The 25,184-nt window shown below is 44.2% G+C and overlaps 1 protein-coding gene across 1 annotated transcript in view; it reads left to right on the forward strand.

Moving 5' to 3' along the window:
- The window catches only part of ALK (ALK receptor tyrosine kinase), a 570,631-nt gene that overhangs the window by 376,030 nt on the left and 169,417 nt on the right, over window positions 1-25,184 (forward strand). The gene's annotated exons all lie outside the window — the stretch shown is intronic.

Raw genomic sequence — 25,184 nt, forward strand, 5'->3', positions numbered from 1 at the left:
TTCCAACCCTGATATTCTATGATTCTAAGAAGTCTGGAGTGGCAACACATACTTGCTGAATGCCTGACTTAATTCAGAAGAAGTTAGTTTTTTCTCCATTTAAGAGAACACAGCTTAAGGAGTCATCATATAAGAGATGAAACATTCTACAGAGCTTGTCAGAGAGGCCTATGAGTTTCAAGATCAGCCAAAGCAATTCCCTGACAACAAAGTCAAATGTGGCTTTAATGTCCACAAATGCAGTGTGACTGGGGTGCTTGAAATCTCGTGCCTTCTCAATAAACTGACACACTGTGAAGATTTGCTCAATTGTTGGATAGCCAGGAGTGAAGCCAGCATGTTGTGTTCTTCTCTTGCTTCTTAAGATATCAGCAGTTCAGGACAACAAGACAGAAGCAAAAACTTTCCCCAGGGCCATTAGAAGAGTAATACTGCAATTAATAGTTAACAACAGTCTTATTTACTGCCTTTGAGTTCCCAAAGAGGTAAAATAATGCCTGTTTGCCAGTTGGATGGGATCAATTCAGTTCTCCAGATAATATTGAACAGTATCTGCAGCCACAGAAAAATAGCTGGTCCAGCATTTTTTAGCAGTTTTGCAGGATTTCCACAGATTCCTGTTGCCTTATTTCCCTGAAGCTTCTTTACATCTCTTTGGATTTTGTTGACTGTGAATTTGCCAGGATCGTTATGTGCAGAATGGGTCAACTTTGCAGCAGCTTTAATGTCAGGGTCCACAGAAATTGGGGGTGCATTTAGCTGCTGGATGAAATGTTCACTCCAGTGTGCTGTGCACTCCCCCTCTGTATTGATTACCTGACCAGAACTGAAGTAGACTACACAGAGCAAATGAGCTTTCTGTCAGAGAGGTCGCACAAGGAGCCAACATCATTCCTAGCAATGGTTTTGGTTTCCATAAAAGCCTTGCTGTCAACGTGTATTGCTTTATTACAAGCAACTTATGGCTTATGATGTGTAATCATATCTCTTTCCTAATGAGCCACACAATGTTCAATGATGGTTAAGATATTAGCAGAGACCTAAGCTTCTTGGCTCTTTTTGGGGCCAGCATTGATTATCTGATTGCCCTAGAAGGGGAGGACTTAAATCATGACTTGTGACTCAGGAAGAGAACCAAAGTGGTACTGGTAGATTTGGGGAGCCACACTCAGCCACAAGGAGGCACTCCAGTGGCAAGTCCCCCTTCACAGGCAGCAATAGTTCTTTTTAAATGCAATTAATTAAGCAAAGTAATCAGGACTAATCTGTGAGAGAAATGGTGAATAAGCAGTTTATTGGTTAAATAATAGCTGGTCGGGGGGGGTGGTTGACTTTTTTTTTTTTTTTTTTAAGCCTATTTTGCAAAACCTAGGGGTTTTTTTGGACACACGCATTGGCTTCAATGAAATTTTCTCAAGGCCAGATGGAATTTTGGGTGGCAAAGGCAGGGAAAGAAAGACACTCTAGAATAGCCAATAGCCCAGGCTAGGGCTTTCACCTGGCATGAAAGAGAACAAGTCCCTGCTCTGCCTGATTTGGAAAACATATTTGAACCCTCAAAAATTTTAGTGAAATGAAATTGTTGTTTTCCATCCAGCCATTTTAAATATGCAGAGGAAAGCAAGTACATAACAATGGGAAGTTAATTAAGCAAAATGATTACATGCACAAGGGATAATCAGTCAGTTTGTAAAATGATCAAGGGCAAAGATAAATGAGGCATTTGAATGAAAGTTAGTCCCTAATGCCAGGAATGTTTCAGTTAGATCCAAGATGAATCAGTGAGGAAAGTTACTAAACCAGGTTGGTAGGCTGGCGAACAAACATGAAAGGGGTATGTGTCAGAAGTGATAGTTATTAGGCACAATTCAGGTGTCAGGGGATGATGCAGAAATAGAGCAACGTCAGCAGCTGAGATTAAAAAAAGCTGCCCGAGTGGCCTTATGCCCTTTTCTCCTTGAATCTGAGAACGCTGCTGTCCCTTACAAACAGGCACTGAACATGGATGAGAATAACTCAGTGAATGAAACAACGCTTGGAAAATGTCAGTATCCAAATGTTCAAGCAGTGAAATGATCAGATTGGCCAAAGAATCTTAGCTCCTTAATAGTAATTTATGGATAAATAGAAATGTGAAAGTATCTGACAGAAATTTCTTCCTGCTTAGTTCTTAGACTTTAGTATATAATGATCACCCCAGTTGGGAGGAGTTGGGCTTAGTGCATAAATTTCATTTTGTAAACTCTTAGCTCTTCTTCAGCTCAAATAAGATTTATACTAATCAAGCTTAAGATAGCACTTTTGCTTCATCCCATCAGGCTAGGTAAAATTCTAGTTTCCCAATTCTATTACCAGTTAAAAACAAAATAAAACATATTTTTAAATGTGCTGAATGACATTAAATGTAGGATTAGAAGTATGGACGATGTGTAAGTAATGATAAACGATCACAAGGTTATTGTACACATTCAAAATGTGTTGGAGACTAGAAAGACTTGACCATCTGTACTGCCCTCCCCCCCCCCACACACACAAGAAGTGGGGTCTGAAAACTGCATCCATGAAGTCATCTTCTGTCGATCCTATGTTTTTGGAGCACATCTTTTCTTATTGTTGGTGACATGTATTGCTCAGAATATCTCCAGGGAGGTGCCACTGGGTAGAGCAAATTGGAAAAGCAACCTTAAAGATCCAGGTATGTGCAGAAGAAAGTATGATCCTTCCAGGCCACCACAACACCAACAAGGGCTGCTGTCCTCCTTCCCCGGGAAGAATGACACCCAAGTGCTTGAGGAAGCCCAAGAGCCAATGTAAGGTACCAAGGCTAGCAATGACATCACCTGATCCCTGAACTGCAGTCTTGACTCTATTGCTTTGAAGACCAAGCAAGCTAAAGAGATAGTGTTTTTGTCTAAGCAACTTTTTTCATTTTTGTTCTTTTTTTTAAGACTGCCTGGCAAGATCCTTCCCCATCACTTTTTAAGGTGTGCATGAGACAGGGGGCATGTGCATATGTATGCCAAAGAAACAGCACGTGCTTATCCTAATTCTCATAAATCCTAGCTGTATCACTTTGTGTAACTCTGGGGTATCAAAAGAGTGTTTGCACAAACCACTGCACTGACAAGGGAAATTATGGGTTGTTAATCACTTTGCTTCATAGGGTACATCTACACTGTAACCAGCGGTGTGATTGCAGCATGTGCAGGCACACATCCACACTAGTTTTAATTTAGCTAGTACAAGTACTGCTAGGAGTGAAGCTGCGGCAGCACTGGCTTCAGCACTGACTGCACAGCCCTGCCAAGGGCTCTGGGTACTTCCTCAGGTGGCTGGACCATGCTGAAGCCCATGCTGCTGCAGCTTCACTGCTACTGGCGCTCACACTAGCTAGATTGAAACTAGCACAAGTATGCCTGCATGTGCTGCAATGACACATACTGACTGCAGTGTAGACATACTATCAGAGAGAGAGATGAGGTGGGAAAAGAATTAACTGTAGAAATTAGGGCTATCAAACAATTAAAAAAATAGAGCGATTAAAAAAATTAATCGAGATTAATCGCACGATTAAACAATAATAGAATACCATTTAAATATTTTTGGATGTTTTCTACATTTTCAAATATATTGATTTCAATTACAACACAGAATACAAAGTGTATAGTGCTCACTTTATATTTATTTTTATTATAAATATTTGCACAATAAAAATAAAAGAAAAAGTACTTTTCAATTCACTTAATACGAGTACTGTAGTGCAGTCTCTTTATCATGAAAGTTGAACTTACAAATGTAGAGTTATGTACAAATAACTGCATTCAAAAAGAAAACAATGTAAAACTTTAGTGCCTACAAGTCCACTCAGTCCTATTTCTTGTGCAGCCAATCGCTAAAAGAAACAAGTTTTTTTACATTTATGGGAAATAGTGCTGTCCACTTCTTATTTACAATGTCACCTGAAAGTGAGAACAGATGTTTGCATGGCACTTTTGTAGCTGGCATTGCAAGGTATTTACATGCCAGATGCGTTAAAGATTCATATGCCACTTCATGCTTTGGCCACCATTCCAGAGGACATGCTTCCATGCTGATGACACTTGTTAAAAAAACAATGTGTTAATTAAATTTGTGCCTGAACTCCTTGAGGAGAACTGTATGTCTCCTGCTCTGTGTTTTACTCGCATTCTGCCATATATTGCATGTTATAGCAGTCTCAGATGATGACCCAACACATGTTGTTCGTTTTAAAAATGCTTTCGTAGCAGATTTGACAAAACGCAAAGAAGATACCAATGTGAGATTTCTAAAGATAGCTACAGCACTCGACCCAAGATTTAAGAATCTGAAGTGCCTTCCAAAATCTGAGAGGGACTGCTTTCAGAAGTCTTAAAAGAGCAACACTCCAACGCAGAAACTACAGAACTTGAATCACCAAAAAAGAAAATCAACCTTCTGCTGGTGACATCTGACTCAGATGATGAAAATGAACATGTGTCGGTCCACAGTGCTTTGAATCGTTATCGAGCAGAATCCGCCATCAGCATGGATGCATGTCCTCTGGAATAGCATGAACGTACATATGAATCTTTAGCGCATCTGGCACGTAAATACCTTGCAATGCCAGCTACAAAAGTGCCATGCGAACATCTGTTCCCACTTTCAGGTGACATTGTAAATAAGAAGCGGGCAGCATTATTTCCCATAAATGTAAACAAACTTGTTTCTCTTAGCGATTGGATGCACAAGAAGTAGGACTGAGTGGACTTGTAGGCTCTAAAGTATTACATTGTTTTCTTTTTGAATGCAGTTATTTGTACATAACTCTACATTTGTAAGTTCAACTTTCATGATAAAGAGATTGTACTACAGTACTTGTATTAAGTGAATTGAAAAGTACTATTTAGGTTCTAATATTGTTTTGTTTTTGAGTGCAGTTACGTAACAAAAAAACCCTACATTTGTAAGTTGCACTTTCACAGTAAAGAGATTGCACTACAATACTTGTATGAAGTGAATTGAAATATACTGTTTCTTTTATCATTTTTACAGTGCAAATATTTGAAATAAAAATAATACAAGGGAGCTCTATACACTTTGTATTCTGTGTTGTAACTGAAATCAATATATTTGAAAATGTAGAAAAACATCCAAAATTTTTAATACATTTCAATTTGGTATTCTGTAGTTTAACAGTGCAATTAAAACTACGATTAATTGTGATTCATTTTTTGAGTTAATCACTGAGTTAACTGCAATTAATCGACAGCCCTAGTAGAAATCATTCAGAAAGTGGCAACTTTGAAGAAGTCTAGGTACTGCTTTATAGGGCTACAAAGCAGACCATGTCTCCTTAAGTTTCCAAACTTAAGTATGTACAATAATTGGTTATATGTTATGTTAACTTCATAATTCAAATCTCAGTTGTGTTCATTCAGTGATCTGGTCCATTGGAGACTCCATTTCATATTATTGTCAATTTGTTGATATTTTTTAATTCCGTTTCAGTTATGACTTAGATATAATTGTGTTTACTACTGAATCAGTAGGATTTATAGCTATCTTTAGTGAAGTTTGTTTAATTTTTAAGTTTGCTTTATTAAGTTGTAACAAAACCCACTGAAATTTTCTTTCAAAAACAGCAAGAAGGGTCACAATACCCTCACCTGGGGTCATAGGTCAAAAAAGTAATTTCGTAAGGTATCTCAGAGCCCCTTGGCTCTGTTCCTAAATTAATGCCTTTATCCCTGACGGCCCTCAGAAGTAACAAGATGACCCTTATGAAATTATCATCTTTAAAATACTAAAAAGATACTAAAGGCCAGAGTCCACTACCTGAATTTAGGCTGAGTAATACCTTACTCTGCACAGTAACCTTGTTGGTTCAGTCCGATTACATGGGGAATAAGGCGCTACTCAGCCTGAGTATGGATGGCTAAATCTGGCTCTGTCTGGACCTGAGTCATAAGGTTCATGATCAACCTTAAGTCTGTACAGTAACTCCTCACTTTAAATCGTCTCGCTTAACGTTGTTTCGTTGTTACGTTGCTGATCAATTAGGGAACATACTCATTTAAAGTTGTGCAATGCTCCACTCTTATGTCGTTTGGCTGCCTGCTTTCTCCACAGCTGGTAGCAGGGCCGGCTCTAGGTTTTTTGCTGCCCCAAGCAAAAACATTTTTGCCTGCCCCCTACCCCAGCCCTGGGCCCTCCCCCCGCCCCAACTGCACCCTCCTGCTACCCCAGCCCTGGGTCACTGGTAACTCACTCCCAGGGCGGGTCATTCAGCAGGAATTTTGGTTGTGCACAGAACACAGACAGGATTGGTTCCCATATGGTTACAGAACTGCAGTAAAGTGGAACAATTTTCAGCTTGTGTGATTGAAGGATATCTGGATGCATATTATAAGACTGTCCTACATATATGAGGAAACATTGAGGTGCCTTTATTATTCTTTTGTTCCATTCTTTGTTTCTATGGGGAACTTGCCAAGGCAATATCACTGTCTTCCTTTTAAACAAATAAAACTAAAACTTAAAAAAAAAAAAAAAAAAGGCAGTGGCTGTTGAAAATAGCAATTCCAGTCATAATAACCACTGGGAAGCATTTCTTGCTCAATTTATTCTACTTTTTCTACAGCAAGTTACAGTGGATCAGTATATTTGATTTGGGAGAAATGAAGTAACAGTTGCCCAAATTGAGCTTGAGCTCTCCTGAATTTTGAGGGTGTTCGAATCTGGAAGGCAGGTGCTAGATTCCCTTTCTGAATATTAGCTATGCCTGGAAAAGAAAAGTCTATTTCTGCTTCCATGGCTCAGGAGTGTAAATCCTCCTACGTGCCTGGTACTGTATCTAAAGCTGCCCAGGTCCTAGTAGAGCCTCCCCTCCCTTACGTTTCATTTTAAATTCTAGTGGGATCTCCCTTGTTAGGCTTCAGATAGAGAGGTGCACTGTCCATTTAGTCCACCCAATTCTTTCTTTGGGGGAGAGCCCAGGGCTGGGGCAGCAGGAGGTGCGTGGGGGGCGAGTGGGGGGAAGAAGAGCCCAGGACAAGGATGGCAGGAGATGCGGGTTGGGGGAGAGCCCAGGGCTGGGGCGGCAGGGGGGTGCAGGTGGGGGCCAGAGCTGGGGCAGCAGGGGGTGTGGGCGGGGGCAACACAGGGGTGCAGGGGGAGCCCTGGGGTGGGGGACGGCAAAAAACCTAGGACTGCTCTGTCCCTACCATTCACAGCAAGCTGCAGCATGAGGTTTCAGTTCCACACTCCTTCCCCCTCCCTTTCCTGTTAATTGCGGCCAAGGGAATGCTGGGAAATGTAGTTCTTTCCCTGCTCCAGGGCTGGCTCTATAGGCAGGGAGCTAACCAACGAATACAGCTCCCAGGCCCCGCTGTTGGTTCTCAGCTCCCATGCTGGATTCTTGTGCCCCGGCAAATTTGCCACCCCAAGCAACTGCTTGCTTTGCTGGTGCCTAGAGCCGGCCCTGGCTGGTAGCCTCCCTATGCCCCCCCCCAGCACCTCCTGCCCGCCCGCAGATTAGCGCCTTCCCCCTTCTCCCCCCGCCTCCTGCCCGCGGCAATCAGCTGGCGTGCGGCATTTTGGAGGCAGGAGGGAGGAGCGAGGACTCGGCACGCAGGCTCCCCTTCCCTCCCCTGCCTCCCGAACGCAGCAATCAGCTGGCTTGCGGTGTTTAGAAGGGAGGGGGGAGGAGCCAGGACGCAGCCTGCGAAGTAAAGGGGGAGGAGGTGGGGGGGAGAAAAGGCAGGTCAAGGGTGGGAGTTTGGGGGAAGGGGTGGAGTGGGTGGGCTGAGGGTTGAGCCCCCCTGCCCCTGGTGCTTGCAGAGTAGGGGAAGCTGCCCTGGAACCTAACCCTCCTATTTACATTAATTCTTATGGGGAAATTGGATTCGCTTAACATCGTTTCACTTAGTCGCATTTTTCAGGAACATAACTACAGTGTTAAATGAGGAGTTACTGTATAGCACTTTTCATCAATAACTCGCACATGGTTTTACAAAGGAGGGGTAAAGATAACTAGCCTCATATGACAGACAGACAGAAACTGAGGCCCAAATTGGTGGCATGACTCACCCAATGTACCTCAGTAGATCTGCAACAGAGTCAGGAATAGAACCTAGGTTATCTGCCTTCCAGTATTGTTTGCTACCTGCTGGACCATTGTACCCAGAAATGTCTCTGATGTTCAGGAGCATTCAGAGCTAATTTCTGGTACCGGCCCATCTCCAATACTAATTGTACTAAAAATCCAGTCCACAGCTTTTACAACGGAGGCGTTGTTACCTGTGATTACCATAATTACTTATTTCCAAGTACCATAAATGTACACAGATTTTTACAAAATGTTTAGAAAAAATCCTCACAATATCCTTTCCCCAAAGACTATCAAGTTAATCTAGGACATGCAATTACAGTGGGCTATAATTCAGGCACAACATCATTTGTGGTGCTATATGTAATCTGAATTCAGTGCCAGTACAAATAATGAGTAAAAATCTATGTCCATTTTTTCTATGTAGAATTTGAGCTCTTTAAAAAACACCCCCCACACACACTTTCATTGTTGTCAATGAATATGTTCATTTTACATTCTGAAATAAGGGAGCTAGCCAAAATTTTCAAAAGTGACTGACAGGAGGCCTAGATTTTGGGGTAATGAACTTGAGACTCCCTAAAGGAGTCTAACTTTCAAAGGGTGAGTGCTCAGTGCTTTCTGCAAATCAAACCCCTTTAAGGTGTCGTAGGTTGGTCACCCAGAATCATTTGTTACATTTGATAATCTTGGTTAGTATCAGAGATGTATTGTGCTATGGGTTTGTTTTGGTTTTAGAGCTGGCCATCCAAAGCCCAAAGGAAGAGCAATCATCCTGCATAGGAGATAAGAAATTTAGGGGTGCGGTGGGTCTCTGAAAGTTCCTAAATGACTAAGAAGCTTTTAAAAATGTCATCATTACTGAATAGCAATATGACACACACTTTCTTGTGGAAGTGAGAAGGGAGAAAAGTATATGCTGTACTTTCTTGAAGTAGTGTGACAGAGCACCTCCATAAATGATGTGTACGGAGCTTTTATGTATTCCACTTTTGAAAGTCCCAACTAGTGCTGCATATTGATCCAAAAGTCACACTTGAGTGGAAAGATCTTTATTTTACCAGTCAGCTATTATTACATGAAAGAGATTTTAAGAATCCTTTTTAAGTTCCAGTGGAAATACCCAAAGTTTTGCACAATCAGGAGGTCTCGTGCAATTGAATGAGTCAGCTGGAGTAAGAGTCCAAGTCATTAGGCATTTCTAACGTAAGTGGATTGCGCACAGGGACATAACTGGTGGTGCATCATCATCTTCATAACAAGAATAAAAGGATGAGAGTCTTGCTGGGCTACATTAGTTAACACTTGTGGAAATGACTATCTGACTTAAAAAATTATGAGGTGCTGTTTCTGTGTACTGGACACTAGTTTACATAGATGAAGTTGTTGGGCTGGACAAATCAGTTATCTTGTAAAGGTTGTAGCTGAGGTAGTCACATTCTTGGCGGATGGAGGTGCATAAAAATACAGGATAAACGCTATTTGTTTGCAGCATGGTTGCATTTGGGAGGTGACGGCTGATACTTCAGCTTTGTGGTATTTCTGAAGGGTCTGAGCTGCCCTTGGGAGGTTGGTTGGTTTGTTTGTGTATGCCACAACCTGGAGTAAACATTTTCACAGAGGTCACAGCAATGAGTACACATGCACTCAGGCACAAATTGTGTACTGAAATGTTCAGATGTCATTTACAGCTGCAAGCAATAATTCCACAAGCCCAGAGGTCGTAACATACAGTAAATAATAGAGGATGAAATATGAAAGTTCAGTAGTTCGTTAGTATTATCACTATTAGTTATATTGATTGATATAGAACCACTGGCAAGCCTTGAAGCACTTATCGCATAAGTGTGTGTGTGTATGTGTGAGAGAGAGAGAGAGGGAGGGAGATACATATACTAGCATTATTGAAACATGAAGGTTGAGAAAGCAAGCACTGAAAGATCAGGAAAATCAAGGTTAAATTTTCTACCCAACGTTAACGCATCTTATGTTTTTATTATATGCAGTGGTAACAAACAGTGATACCATAGCCAAACCCTTTTAGAAACTAGCCAAATGGCTTAGATAACTAAGTAACTTAACCCCGGTATTTACAGTATGCAAACTATTCCCTACAGTAATTTTAGGGGAGTGTAGGTAATGCTGCATGAACTTAAAGTAACTTTATGTAGTTTAGGCAAAACCAAGAAGCTTTGAAGAGTGACCAGACTGCCACAGCTTTGATCAGTGAAGGTGCTTGAGCTGCAGCACCTTCTATAAAAGAGAGGGTGCTACATGCAGAGCATTCACTATAAAGGGACTTCAGCTTTGGCATTTACTTTCTCTTGTTTTGAAAGAGTTTGAATTGGTTAACCTTGAGGACATGCAATAAAGCTGATTCGGTAGATCGTCTGTGGATGAAAACTGTCATAACTCCATTTAAGTCAATGGAGCTCTGACAGTTCACATCACCGAGGATCTGCAGAAAATCTTTACAGAAGTAAAATAACCTCTCTACTCCTACTTGAGAATCCCCTGTTTATGCATCCCAAGATCGCATAAGCTCTTTCGATGACAGCGTCACACGGGGAGCTTGTGTTCAGCTGATTATCCACCATGACCTCCAAATCTTTTTCAGAGTCATTGCTTCCCAGAATAGAGTCCTCCATCCTGTAAGCATCGTCTATATTCTTTGTTCCTAGATGTATACATTTACATTTAGCTGTATTAGCAAGCATATTGTTCGCTTGTGCCCAGTTTACCCACTGATCCAGATTGCTCTGAATCAGTGACCTGTTTTCTTCTATTTACCACTCCCCCAATTTTTGTGTCATCTGCAAACTTTCTCAGTGATGATTTTATGTTTTCTTCCAGGTCATTGATAAAAATGTTGAATAGCATAAGGCCAAAAATGGATCCCCACTGGAAACACACCTGCTCGATGATGATTCCCCATTTACACTTACACTTTTGAGACCTATCACTTAGCCAGTTTTTAACTCATTTAATGTGTGCCATATTAATTTTACATTCTAGTTATTAATCAAAATTCTATGAGCTTCCAAGTCAAATGCCTTACAGATATCTAAGTATATTATGTGAACACTATTACTTTTATCAACCAAATTGGTAATTTCATTAAAAATATATATATATTGAGTTAGTTTAACGGGATCTATTTTCCATACATCCATTTTTATTTGTGTTAATTACATTACCCTCTTTTAGTTCTTTATTAATCAAATCCTGTATCAGCTACACTATTATCTTCCCCGGGATCGATGTCAGATTGGCAGGCCTATAATTACTTGGGTATTCCCATTTACCTGTTTAAAAATTAGCACAACATTAACTTTCTTCCAGTCTTCTGGAACTTCTCCAGTGCTCCAACACTTACTGAAAATCAACATTAACAGTCCAGTGAGCTTCTTAGTCAACTCTTTTAAAAGTCTTGGATGCAAGTTATCTGGACCTACTGATTTAAAAATGTCTGACTTCAGTATCTGATGTTTATCATCCTCCTCAGATACTAGTGGAATGGAAAGAGTATTATCATCACGATATGATATTATATCATGTTTTTCCCCCAAATACAGAATAGAAATATTTATTGAACACTTCTGCCTTTTATGCATTATTATTGATAATTGTATCATTTCCATCTAGTAATGGATCAATACCATAGTCAGGATTCTTTTTGTCCCTAATATATTTTAAAATCTCCTTCTTATGATCCTTAACTCTGCAGGCCATAGATATCTGCTTGTGTCCATTGGCTTCCCTTATCAATTTTCTACAGTTCCTAACTTCTGCTTTATATTCATTACTATCAACTCCTCCTTTCTTCCATTTGCTATATATATATTTTATAGCTGCCTTCACTTCCCCACATAAACCAGATTGGTCTTTTTTAATCTGCATAGCTGCCTTCCTCAATTGTAGGATTGTGGCTTTGGGGGCAACTAGTAAGGTGTTCTGAAATGATTCACAAGTGTTAGTCATATTTTTCTGTTTAAATTCTGCCACCCAGCAGAATTTAAACTTGTTTGGACATTATTTGGCTTGGATATTATAAATGTGATCAAGTCATGATTACTGGTACCTAAGCTACCATTAACTTTTAGTTCTGTTATCAGTTCTTCTTTATCTGTTAAGACAGGTTCTTGTCTTTTTTTATTATTGTTTCTTTTGCTTTTCTGGTAAAAGTGGTTGTCGGTATAACAATTCTGAAGTAAATTTAAAAATGCTTTTACCTAATAGAAGTCCAAATAATACTGAAAAACATGTCTGGGGAGGAGAGGGGAAGGGAGGCATGGCTGCGGATGGCCAGGGGCTCTACCGGCTAGGTTGGGGGGTTCGGGCCTTCGGCCAGCCCAGAGCTCCTCTGGACGAGGGGACGGGGGTGTTCCGGGCTTCGGCCAACCCGGGGCTCCTCTGGGCAGGTGTGTGGGGGGGGAGGCGGGTCTCAGCGCTTCGGCCAGCCCGGGGATTCTCCGGCCATGGGGGGAGGGTGCTCTAGACTTTTTCAGGTGGGGGGCTTGTGGCTCCAGCTGCCAGGGGCGGGAGTGCAGGCAGAAGGGGTGCAGACGGGGACTAGCCTTCCCAAAGGGGGGCTCCACCCACTGCCCCTGAGCCTGCCGCTCGCCTCCTCACCCGCCGCTTGCCTCCTGTGTCCCTCCTCACTCCCTTGCCACAAACAAATAATAATTAATGGAGATATCCCATCTCCTAGAACTGGAAGGGACCTTGAAAAGTCATCGAGTCCAGCCCTCTGCCTTCACTAGCAGGACCAAGTACAGATTTTGCCCCAGCTCCCTAGGTGGCCCCCTCTAGGATTGAACTCACAACCCTGGGTTTAGCAGGCCAGTGCTCAAACCACTGAGCTATCCCTCTCCCAACCCACTGTGAGAACTCCTGCTCGCTGGTGGCTCACCGCTCACCTCCTCACTTCCCCCGCTCACAGCCAGACCCCACTGTCCGCCTCGTCACCCTGGTGCTGGCTCGCCTCCTTACTCCTCCGCCAGGGCCCACTCGCCTCGCCGTCCACCCCCTCGCCTCCCGTCCTCCCGCCTCCAGTCCTCACCCTTCGCCTCCTCACTCTCACCACTCACCTCCTCACTCCCCACTTGCAGCCAGACCCCCCTGCCTGCCTCGTTACCCTGTTGCTGGCTCGCCTCCTTACTCCTCTACCAGGGGCCGCTCGCCTCCTCACCCTTCCTGCCCACTGTTCTCACCCCATCCTCACCACCTCACCTTGCTCCTTAAGTGTTGTGTGTCCCACCTGTGTCTCCAGAGAGGCAGCACATGCAGGAGCAACAGGGAGGAAGGCAAGGGGCTGATGCTGCATGGAAACCCCCTGGTGGCCGCATTTGAGAAACAGTGGTCTAATATAGAATTCCCCTGTGTTGGCTGCAATACTTCTTGAGTTAGGAAACTGTCATCTATTAGGTTTAGAAGTTCCAAAGATGTTTTAGTACTGGCACACTCTATAGACTATTCCTCTAGAAGTGGGAGCCATTTAAGGGTGTGTGTGTGTGTGTGTGTGCATACTAGGGTCATGGATAGCCAGAATATGGGTGCAAATTTATCCTGGCTTTCCACACTGATTTGCATCTGTTTTGGGGACTAAATGAAACAAGTACAGAACTGAGCCTTTTCTCAGCAGTAAAAATGAATGACGGCTTAATAGGGAATAGGTAGCAAGTATGAGTTGAGGGATTTGACTGAAGTAATGGGAAAGAATAGTTGGAGTCTTAGGTTAATACTAAACCTTGGCTAAGCTAAGAGTGTTTTTAAGTATAACTGGACACCTCACCTCTGGGGCTCATCACACATCATTTGAAAATTGCTCTCTTTCAGATTTGCTCACCCAAGCAGTAAAGCTGGTCACAGCAGCAGCTACATCATCTGGTGAAGGCATCTTCCCTCATACCTGTGTGGGTTTCATTGCTGCAGTTGTTCATATAATCTGCATGTGAGAGTTAATAAATGAAACAAGGACAATCTCTTCTCCAGCTAACACAGCCAGGCAACAGAGATATCTTTTTCTCCTTATTTCTCCATCTTTACCTCATGCAGAAGCTTCCTCATTTTGTTCAGCTCAGGTACTAATTCTGCTAACACAAGGAGTTGGTTTTTGTTTGTTTGCAGTTGAGCAAAGATCACAGTGTCCTCAGTGGGTAGAGAAGAGGCAGCAAATTATAGCCTGCTGGACACCAGTGGATCTAATTCACAGAAAGGCTAACATAGTCCATAGGGCTTAGTGTCATCACAAGTGTTAGCCTGGACTAAACTACCAAGGAATAAACCCCAAACTGCATAGGAGGACATTTATCTCATTCACACTTATGGCTTTTGAGCTCCTTAGATTAGACCTATTTCATCTTAGATACTTATAGGCCCCCATAGTATTTAAGCACCTCACAGTCTTTACTATATTTACCCTTCCAAAACTGTGAGGTTGGGAAAAACTATTTTGAAAATGTAGAATTGAGGCACAAAGAGACTAAGGGCCAGATTTTAAAGATGTTTAGGCACCTAACACCGACTGAAATGATTGGGAATTAAGCACCTAAACACCTTGAAAAAGCCATCCATCAAAAGGAGAGCCAGGAGGAGTAGGAGAATCATGTTGAAGAATTGTAGAGTGGCATTTCGAATAGTGCTCGGGGATAGATAATTCTGCTCCCTGGGTAGTGGGTGAAGCTTCCCCCTGGGGAGGCTAGCCCCCTGCCCCGCCTCTTCTGGCTGAAACAATTCCTCCGCTCGCTTCTCTCAGCACCCTGTACTGGAGCAGGGCAATGAGAGCTTGGTCAGGGCCACGGAGGGGGGCTGAGAGCCCGAAGCCCCTCCCCCATTCTGCCCCTTCCCCGCGGCCCTGCCCCCACAGTGCCTCTTCCTCCCAAGGCCCCGCCACCCTGCTCACTCCTCTCCAGCCCCCCACCCCTAAAGCTCTATGGCCACAGCAGGGAGCAAGAGCTCCTTCAGCCCTGGGGCCATGGCTGGGGGGGATTTTTACAGAGCCCTGAGCACAGGCCCCGTGTGCTTGTGCGGTAATCCACCACAGCCCCCCTCTCCCTCCAGCAGCCCAAGGTTTGGGGAGGCTTAGCCTCCCCCAGCCTCTATTACCCGCCGCCCATGTTCTGCGGGGATTGAAGTCAATGGTGTTTTACACTCAGAATGTATAAAACCTGCCTATCACTTCTCTGCTTTTAATAGACAACATCAGGCACTGAGTTTTGAACAAACTGATCATGCCCCACATTGGGTCCTACATACGTAATTTATTATAATAACCTTTCAGGAGGTGTTCAGAGCCTCTGAGGGTAAGGCCATAAAATCTTTGTGAATGATTTTTTAGTACAGGACTAATAGTGCTGGTTTAGAACACCATAGAGTAATGGCAGGATCTGTGCAAGCTTGTCCCACACACCTCTAGCAGAGCACCTCTGTTGTACCCTGCAACACACCCTTCAGTGCCAGTCTGTAACCTCTCCTGAGTTAAGCATCACTACCTATGCACCATGATGTGGTGGTTTGGCAGCTGGGATATCCGCTCACAAAATCAGAGATGAAAGGAGCCTACAGGTGAGGAGGATGGCTTCAGTGGAATTTAAGCATGTGCATAAGTGTTTTACTGAACTGGAAACATTCCCATTTCACAGATGAGACTGCTCAGGCATAAAGAGCTTAGTGTAAGGCCCCGTGGGTTTAGAACCCAGGCCTGAAGAGCTGCCCGGTACCTGGCATCTCCATGCTGCCATCCAGCAGCAGCTATAAGCAGCTTGTGCCCCCCTGCAGACAACCTGCTGCAGACACAGACCATGGGAAGTCCCACCTCAAGGGGTCTCACCGGCAGCAGCTTCATGGCTCCTGATTAGCTCCACGCCCTATATAAACCCAAGGGATGTTCCAGAATGTGTTCTGGCAACCGTGCGGCTTTCCTGTAGCTGCCACACCATTCCTGCACCTGAACTCCTGGCTTCGACCTCAGCTTGATTTGGATTTTGCCTCCTGACCCAGACCCTGACTCAGACTCTGACACTTGGTATCAATCTGATTTGGAACCTGACTACAAACTGTTCCACTACTTCCAGCCTCATGTTGGACCTGCTCTGACCCTTGGTCCTGACTGCCCTTTTCAGAATCCTGACAGGTGACTTGCCCAAGGTCTAGAACTGAGGCATGTCTGACACCGAGTCTCGAATGCCCTAAAAGCACTAAGCTCCTAAAAAGCTTTGGTTTCTGTTAACTATATTCCCTTATGGGAGCCTTTTTCAGTCTTTTTGAAAAATCCACATAAATTGAATTACACTTTGGATATCCAATCCTTTGCTCCTTTTCAAAGAGCATTGTGAAGAGCTGTATCACTTTCCAATTACTCCATTACCAGGAGGTGCGGTTCACTCACTCCCATTATCTTGCTTATTTTTATACCCCTGTGAATGACCCTGTCATTTTCGTTTAAGTGGGGACTGTAACTTCATCCCTTAATACAGCCTTTAACAACATTGTCTCTAAGTGATGTTAAGACCTATATTATTATACACAGCCTTTGCCGAGGACTTTAATTCGTGCTCCTTTTGCGTGGATATCTGATTACATTCAGGAGTTAGTCATTTCAAATCCAGTTGTTTAAGATCATTGAGTTCTAGCCTAAATTTCAACTGGTAGGACATTTTAGTTATAATATGCCATTAAGAGTCAGACAGGGAAATTATATTACACTACATTGTGGCAGTTGATGTGATATCTTTATTAGTAGTAGTTAAAGCAGGACGTTGTTTATCTAAATATAAAATTGTCACAAGTGTCTTATTTATAGGCTCATTCACACTTTAATAATTTTAAATACTTCTCTGCAGAAAAGCTGCCACCGTTTGCTTCGTACAAATGGGCTCTTTTCTTATCTCTAGCATTAATTAAAGATGGGCCTCAGTTGTGAAGTTCTGCTTCACTATCAGAATTTCCCCAAAGCTTAAGGGCATTTGGATTAGATATTCCAGCTCTGCCCATTTTAGAGGGAAACTCAAGATACAGTATGTAGTTCAGGTCCAGAGTTGGCTCTCCTTACAAATATTCCCAAAGTCTGAGGGAAGAAGAGGGTTTCAGATCTGATTTATGACCATCTCAGTTAAGGGAAGGGGGGAGACCTTGAACCACTACTATGCTAGTTACTTTGGAGAAGTAATTAATATGTAATCATACGTGTAAATATATAATGAAACCATCTGTGCTACAGCTATAACCAAGTCAGGGATTCAGTTACAATCTGGTTAAAATTTGTAGTGCTGACTAAAGCAAATTGTGTCCTTATAACCTGAATAAAGTCTTGAGCTGCCCAGGATTTTAACCAGCTTACGGAAACACATTAGATCCCATTGAGAATACAACTTTTAACTGTGTTGTAACAGGTCATGGGACACCTGCACTGTAATCGGTTTCCCTGACATGGTTATAGTTGTAATGTAGGTGAGGCCAACAACTAAATGCTTCTCTTTCTTAAAGCCTAATTATATTTAGATTTCAGTGTAATTAACGTGACTAGGAAATGTGAACCAATTTAAATAAAAAAGCCAACCCAGATTTTGGGCCCAAATTCAAATCCAAGCAAAACCTTGTGGACCTTTTTTAATGCAAAAAAATAAGATCTGTTAATTTGTTTAAAATCAGTTTTTTTCATGAGGAAGCAGAAGTCCTGAGCTCCTGTAAGATAAGCAAGAAAGGGCCAGAAATCTCCAAGGGGGAAACCTTACATTGCAGGGTATCTAGTCACAGTTTGAAGACCATTCAGACATTAGGATGAAACCTCTGGACCCTTTCTGAGGTTCACCTGTTACTAATTTGTACCCTACAGTGCTAAATTTTACTGACAAATATATTTAGAATGTTAAGCAAAAGGACTAGCCCCATCTGATCCCCCCTCACTTAGGGCCTGATCCAGTGCTTACTTAAGTCAGTGGGAGTCTTTCCATTGACTTCAATGAGCTTTAGATCAGGCCTTAATTTGTAAACCATGGTGATCGCTGTTTCTGCATGGGTGGTGTGTTAACAAGATATAACTATGCTAGGAGCCTGCTTTAATGATGGATGATCACATTCCTGCCTTCATTTTCTTGTCATTAAGTACCTGCGAGGTGCCCAAACGCCTCCTCAGCACCTTATTCCTTCACAGCCTGTTGTTTGCCACTGATTTCAGGAAAAGGAGAAATTGTAACCAAGTACAGGAGGTGGATGGCTCAGCAGATTGGGCTGTTATGTGGGAGATTTTGCCAAGTTGTTATGGTTTACTATACTGCCACCTAGTGTATGCTTTAGGCCATCGCTGTTACTCTGTGCTGCGTCTTTACTGTGTGCTGTTTATCAGAGGCATGCAAAACTCCGTAGTTTTGGTTCTCAGTGATTTGTATCAAACTCAATTCATGTGTAATTAGACCCTTTTCGGTTCTTTTTTGAGTTCTGGGTTTGAATTAAACCAATAACAGTGTTTATGGGTGAAACCAGAGGTTTGCACCTGGTTTGGAGTTGCAAAACTGTGAGTTTCAATGTGAAACCATAGTAAATCAGACCAGGTTCTCCTGAAAGGTAGATGACCATTATCAGATCTTTGGATGAAGCCTGGCAGAATTTGTAATATGACCTCTGAACAGGGCAAGCTTTGCATAATTTCAGCTTTGTCATGCAACTTTTGTACAACTCTTGTGTTTATAACAGATACAGCCATGTACATTGCAGGGAACAATTGTGAAAATACGTGAGATCTGCAGCCGCACTGAGGAAGACGTCCATAGGATAGCAAAAGACAGGGGAAATATGTCCCTCTCAATTCTCATAGTGTTTGTGCTGATGATTTATAAAAGCTTTTAGCCTACATCTGCAGTGTTTCTTCTTGCTTTTGTGAGCTGACCTGTATTGTACTGTGTATCAAAGTGATCACAGAGGGGGACACTTTTGTTACATGAACTTTCTAGATGAAATAACTTTTTTCTAGAGATAATCCCAAAGCAAATCTCTGGATACAAACACATGAGCTTGGGAGAAGCTTGTATCCAGATTTGACCTTGATGGTCCCACATCACTACATTTTTCTGATATGAAAAGCAATTTTCACTGAAAATTTGAGCACAACTCAGCAATTGTCATATCACCATGTCCTCCAATGACAAAGTCTGGGGATAATTCTGATCACATATCAAGGGCCTCTGTCCATTATTCCACAGAAAGAGTATGATGTTTGATTCTAGTTTTAATGTTGTACAAATCATTGTCTTTTTGATGTACAAACAAGAAGTTTGACACAGTATACCATTGCTGTTGGAAGTTAGTGATTTATATAATCACACATGGGATTTGTAAGCCTCTAATTTATTGCATTAATCAGTGAGCACCAAATCAGTTTACAAAATGCATGTAAATCAATTTAATCTGTCACAATAATTGTCAATGTAATTTTTAATGTAAACTTGACAGTAACTCTAATTTACATACCATTTCTTGCTGAGAAAGCAATAACTCAGCACTTATATAGCACTGTACAAATAATAATCAGTTTTGCTCTGCCATGGAAGCTTGGGGGTGCCATCAGTTGAAGTAGTGGTTTGTGAATATTTACAGGTTTGAGATATTTGTGTAATTTGGAGAATGACATCATAGTCACACTATACACCAATTGCATTTTTGGTGCCGTGTTTGAGTCAGTATGCGTGAGAGAGATTTTGCGAGGAAGGGTGCTTCTTACAAACAAAAGATGCAATAACAAGAAGGACCCAGAGACTTAATCAAACAGATGCTGTGTTAGCATATGGCAAGGATTCAGGTGATAGTGTCATACTGAACACTGATTGTTTGCATTTGCAGTCTTTACAAGAACACCTTTCATCTGAATAAAGAAGAACAGGAGTACTTGTGGCACCTTAGAGACTAACAAATTTATTAGAGCATAAGCTTTCGTGGACTACAGCCCACTTCTTCGGATGCATATAGAATGGAACATATATTGAGGAGATATATATACACACATACAGAGAGCATAAACAGGTGGGAGTTGTCTTACCAACTCTGAGAGGCCAATTAATTAAGAGAAAAAAAACTTTTGAAGTGATAATCAAGATAGCCCAGTACAGACAGTTTGATAAGAAGTGTGAGCATACTTACAAGGGGAGATAGAATCAATGTTTGTAATGGCTCAGCCATTATCAAACTGTCTGTACTGGGCTATCTTGATTATCACTTCAGAAGTTTTTTTTCTCTTAATTAATTGGCCTCTCAGAGTTGGTAAGACAACTCCCACCTGTTTATGCTCTCTGTATGTGTGTATATATATCTCCTCAATATATGTTCCATTCTATATGCATCCGAAGAAGTGGGCTGTAGTCCACGAAAGCTTATGCTCTAATAAATTTGTTAGTCTCTAAGGTGCCACAAGTACTCCTGTTCTTCTTTTTGCAGATACAGACTAACACGGCTGCTACTCTGAAACCTTTCATCTGAATGTCTCTCTCTGTGTTACAAACAATAATGAAACCTCTCAACCCCCGTGAGATGATGATATCCCCATTTAACAGACAAAGAAGTGGAGGCAGAGAGAGAGGCAAACTGATTTGCTCAAGGTCACAGAGCAAGTAAGTGACCGAACTTAGGACTCCTGACTCTGATGCCCTAACTGGTAGTTATGCCTCTTGGGGTATGTCTACACTACGAAATTAGTTCGAATTTATAGAAGCCGGTTTTGTTGAAATCGGTTGTATACAGCCGATTGTGTGTGTCCACACAATAAAATGCTCTAGGTGCTCTAGTCGGCGGACCATGTCCACAGTACGAGGCTAGCGTCGACTTCCGGAGCATTGCACTATGGGTAGCTATCCCACAGCTATCCCACAGTTCCCGCAGTCTCTGCCGCCCCTTGGAATTCTGGGTTGAGATCCCAATGCCCGGATGATGCAAAACAGTGTCGCGGGCGGTTCTGGGTACATGTCGTCAGGCCCCTCCCTCCCCCGTCACAGCAACGGCAGACAATAGATTCGCGCCTTTTTACCTGGGTTACCTGGGTTACCTGTGCAGACAACATGGAGCCCGCTCAGCTCAGCTGAGCTCACCGTCACCATATGTCCTCTGGGTGCCGGCAGACGTGGGACTGCATTGCTACACAGCAGCAGCTGCTAACTGCCTTTTGGCGGTAGACGGTGCAGTAGACTGGTAGCCTTCATCGGCGATCTGGGTGCTGGCAGCCGTGGGGCTTGCCTTTTGGCAGTAAATGGTGTATTACGACTGTTAGCCATCCTATTACAAGTCGGGTCATCGTACGTTAGCAGAGTCTTCCCTGAGCAGCCGATTGTGCAATAGGCCTGAAGATCATCGTCATACACCGCCCCGTATTTGCTGCCAAGCACCCAGAAAGATGCCGAGGGCTATCAGTCACGCTGCACCGTCGTCTTAAGATGTAAAAAAATAGATTTGCTCTGTATTCATTTGCTTCCCCCTCCCTCCGTCAAATCAACGGCCTGCTAAACCCAGGGTTTTCAGTTTAATCTTTGGGGGGGACCAGTCTGTGACAGTTGTTTGTGTCTCTCCCTGATGCACAGCCACCGTTCTTTATTTTAATTCCCTGTGCCTGTACGCCATGTCGTCACTCGGCCCCCCTCCCTCCTTCCCCTAGTCCGTCAGATACTAAGTTTGCGCCACAGCTCAGAGAGCCGAGAAGCGGTTCGCGCCTTTTCTTTGAATTCTGGGTTGAGATCCCAATGCCCGGATGATGCAAAACAGTGTCGCGGGCGGTTCTGGGTACATGTCGTCAGGCCCCTCCCCCCTCGTCACAGCAACGGCAGACAATAGATTTGCGCCTTTTTACCTGGGTTACCTGTGCAGACAACATACCACGGCAAGCATGGAGCCCGCTCAGCTCAGCTGAGCTCACCGTCACCATATGTCCTCTGGGTGCCGGCAGACGTGGGACTGCATTGCTACACAGCAGCAGCTGCTAACTGCCTTTTGGCGGTAGACGGTGTAGCATGAGTGATAGCCGTGGGGCTGGCAGCCGTAGGGCTGCATTGCACCAGCCCCTTGCAGGCGATGGTATATTATGACTGGTACCGTCATCGTCATACTGGTATGGCTGTCAATCATGGCCACCTGGGCAGACATGCTACTGTTTTGATGATGATGGTTACCAGTCGTAATATATTATTTTCTGCCAATTGCCCAATATTGTCTGCTAAGCACCCAGAAGAGGCCGAGGGCAATGCTGGGTGCTGGCGGACGTGGGGCTGGCAGACGTGGGGCTGCATTGCTACACAGCAGCAGCCCCTTGCCTTTTGGCAGATGATGGTATATTATGATTGGTACCCATCGTCGTCATACTGGTATGGCTGTCACTCATGCTGCACCGTCGGCTGCCACCTTAAGATGTAAAAAATAGATTTGTTCTGTGTTCATTTGCTTCCCCTTCCTCCGTGAAATCAACGGCCTGCTAAGCCCAGGGTTTCCAGTTTAATCTTTGGGGGGACCATTCTGTGTGACAGTTGTTTGTGTTTCTCCCTGTTCCTGTACCTGTACGCCATGTCGTCACTCGGCCCTCCCTCCCGCCCTCCTTCTCCTGGTCCATCAGATACTACTTTCGCGCCTTTTTTCTGACCAGGCGCCATAGCTAGCACTGGGATCATGGAGCCCGCTCTGATCACCGCGGCAATTATGAGCACTATGAACACCACGCGCATTGTCCTGGAGTATATGCAGAGCCAGAACATGCCAAGGTGAAACCCGGACCAGGCGAGGAGGCGATTGCAGCGCGGCGACGAGAGTGATGAGGAAATTGACATGGACATAGACCTCTCACAAGGCACAGGCCCCAGCAATGTGGAAATCATGGTGTCACTGGGGCAGGTTGATGCCGTGGAACGCCGATTCTGGGCCCGGGAAACAAGCACAGACTGGTGGGATCGCATCGTGCTGCAGGTATGGGACGATTCCCAGTGGCTGCGAAACTTTCGCATGCGTAAGGCCACTTTCATGGAACTTTGTGACTTGCTTTCCCCTGCCCTGAAACGCCAGGATACCAAGATGAGAGCAGCCCTCACAGTTGAGAAGCGAGTGGCGATAGCCCTGTGGAAGCTTGCAACGCCAGACAGCTACCGGTCAGTCGGGAATCAATTTGGAGTGGGCAAATCTACGGTGGGGGCTGCTGTGATCCAATTTGCCAGGGCAATGAAAGACCTGGTGATAGCAAGGGTAGTGACTCTGGGAAACGTGCAGTCAATAGTGGATGGTTTTGCTGAAATGGGATTCCCAAACTGTGACGGGGCCATAGACGGAACCCATATCCCTATCTTGTCACCGGAGCACCAAGCCACCGACTACGTAAACCGCAAGGGGTACTTTTCAATGCTGCTGCAAGCCCTGGTGGATCACAAGGGACGTTTCACCAACATCAACGTGGGATGGCCGGGAAAGGTACATGATGCTCGCGTCTTCAGGAACTCTGCTCTGTTTTGAAAGCTGGAGGAAGGGACTTTCTTCCCGGACCAGAAAGTGACCATTGGGGATGTTGAAATGCCTATCGTGATCCTTGGGGACCCAGCCTACCCCTTAATGCCATGGCTCATGAAGCCGTACACAGGCAGCCTGGACAGGAGTCAGGACCTGTTCAACTACAGGCTGAGCAAGTGCCGAATGGTGGTGGAATGTGCATTTGGACGTTTAAAAGCGCGCTGGCGCAGCTTACTGACTCGCTCAGACCTCAGCGAAAAGAATATCCCCATTGTTATTGCTGCTTGCTGTGCGCTCCACAATATCTGTGAGAGTAAGGGGGAGACATTTATGGCGGGGTGGGAGGTTGAGGCAACTCGCCTGGCCGCTGATTACGCGCAGCCAGACACCAGGGCGGTTAGAGGAGCACAGCAGGGCGCGGTGCGCATCAGAGAAGCTTTGAAAACGAGTTTTGTGACTGGCCAGGCTACTGTGTGAAACTTCTGTTTGTTTCTCCTTGATGAACCCTCCAACCCCCCCCCGACCCGGTTCACTCTACTTCCCTGTAAACCAACCACCCCACCCCACCCTCCCCTCCCCTCCCGCTTGCAGAGGCAATAAAGTCATTGTTTTTTCACATTCATGCATTCTTTATTAGTTCCTTACAGAGGTAGGGGGATAATTGCCAAGGTAGCCTGGGATGGGTGGGGGAGGAGGGATGGAAAAGGACACACTGCATTTTAAAACTTTAACTCTTATTGAAGGCCAGCCTTCTGATGCTTGGGCGATCATCTGGGGTGGAGTGACTGGGTGGACGGAGGCCCCCTCACCGTGTTCTTGGGCGTCTTGGTGAGGAGGCTATGGAACTTGGGGAGGAGGGCTGTTGGTTACACAGGGGCTGTAGCGGCGGTCTCTGCTCCTGCTGCCTTTTCTGCAACTCAACCATACGCTCGAGCATATCAGTTTGATGCTCCAGCAGACGGAGCATTGCCTCTTGCCGTCTGTCTGCAAGCTGACGCCACCTATCGTCTTCAGCCCGCCACTTGCTCTGTTCTTCCCGCGATTCAGCCCGCCACCTCTCCTCTCGTTCATATTGGGCTTTTCTCATCTCCGACATTGACTGCCTCCACGCATTCTGCTGTGCTCTATCAGCCTGGGCGGACATCTGCAGCTCCGTGAACATCTCGTCCCTCGTCTTACGTTTTCTCTTTCTAATGTTCACGAGCCTCTGCGAAGGAGAAACATTTGCAGCTGGCGGAGGAGAAGGGAGAGGTGGTTAAAAAAGACACATTTTAGGGAACAATGGGTACACTCTTTCATTACAAGGTCGCATATTTCGGCTTGCAGGCAGCCATCGTAGGCCACAGTGTTTTGGCTTTTTTAACCTTCTTAACATGCGGGAAAGGTTGCAAACAGCAGCGCATTTCCCATATCAAGGATGAATTGGGTTGTCCATTTAAAATGGGGTTTCAATGTAAAAGGAGGGGGCTGCGGTTTCCCGGTTAACATGCGGCACAAACACAAGTAAACCACCCCCCCCCCCCACACACACACACGATTCTCTGGGATGATCACTTCACCCCTCCCCCCACCGCGTGGTTAACAGCGGGGAACATTTCTGGTCAGAAGAGCAGGAACG

This window comes from Malaclemys terrapin, chromosome 3 (assembly GCF_027887155.1).
Source record: "Malaclemys terrapin pileata isolate rMalTer1 chromosome 3, rMalTer1.hap1, whole genome shotgun sequence".
Classification (NCBI taxonomy): domain Eukaryota; kingdom Metazoa; phylum Chordata; order Testudines; family Emydidae; genus Malaclemys; species Malaclemys terrapin.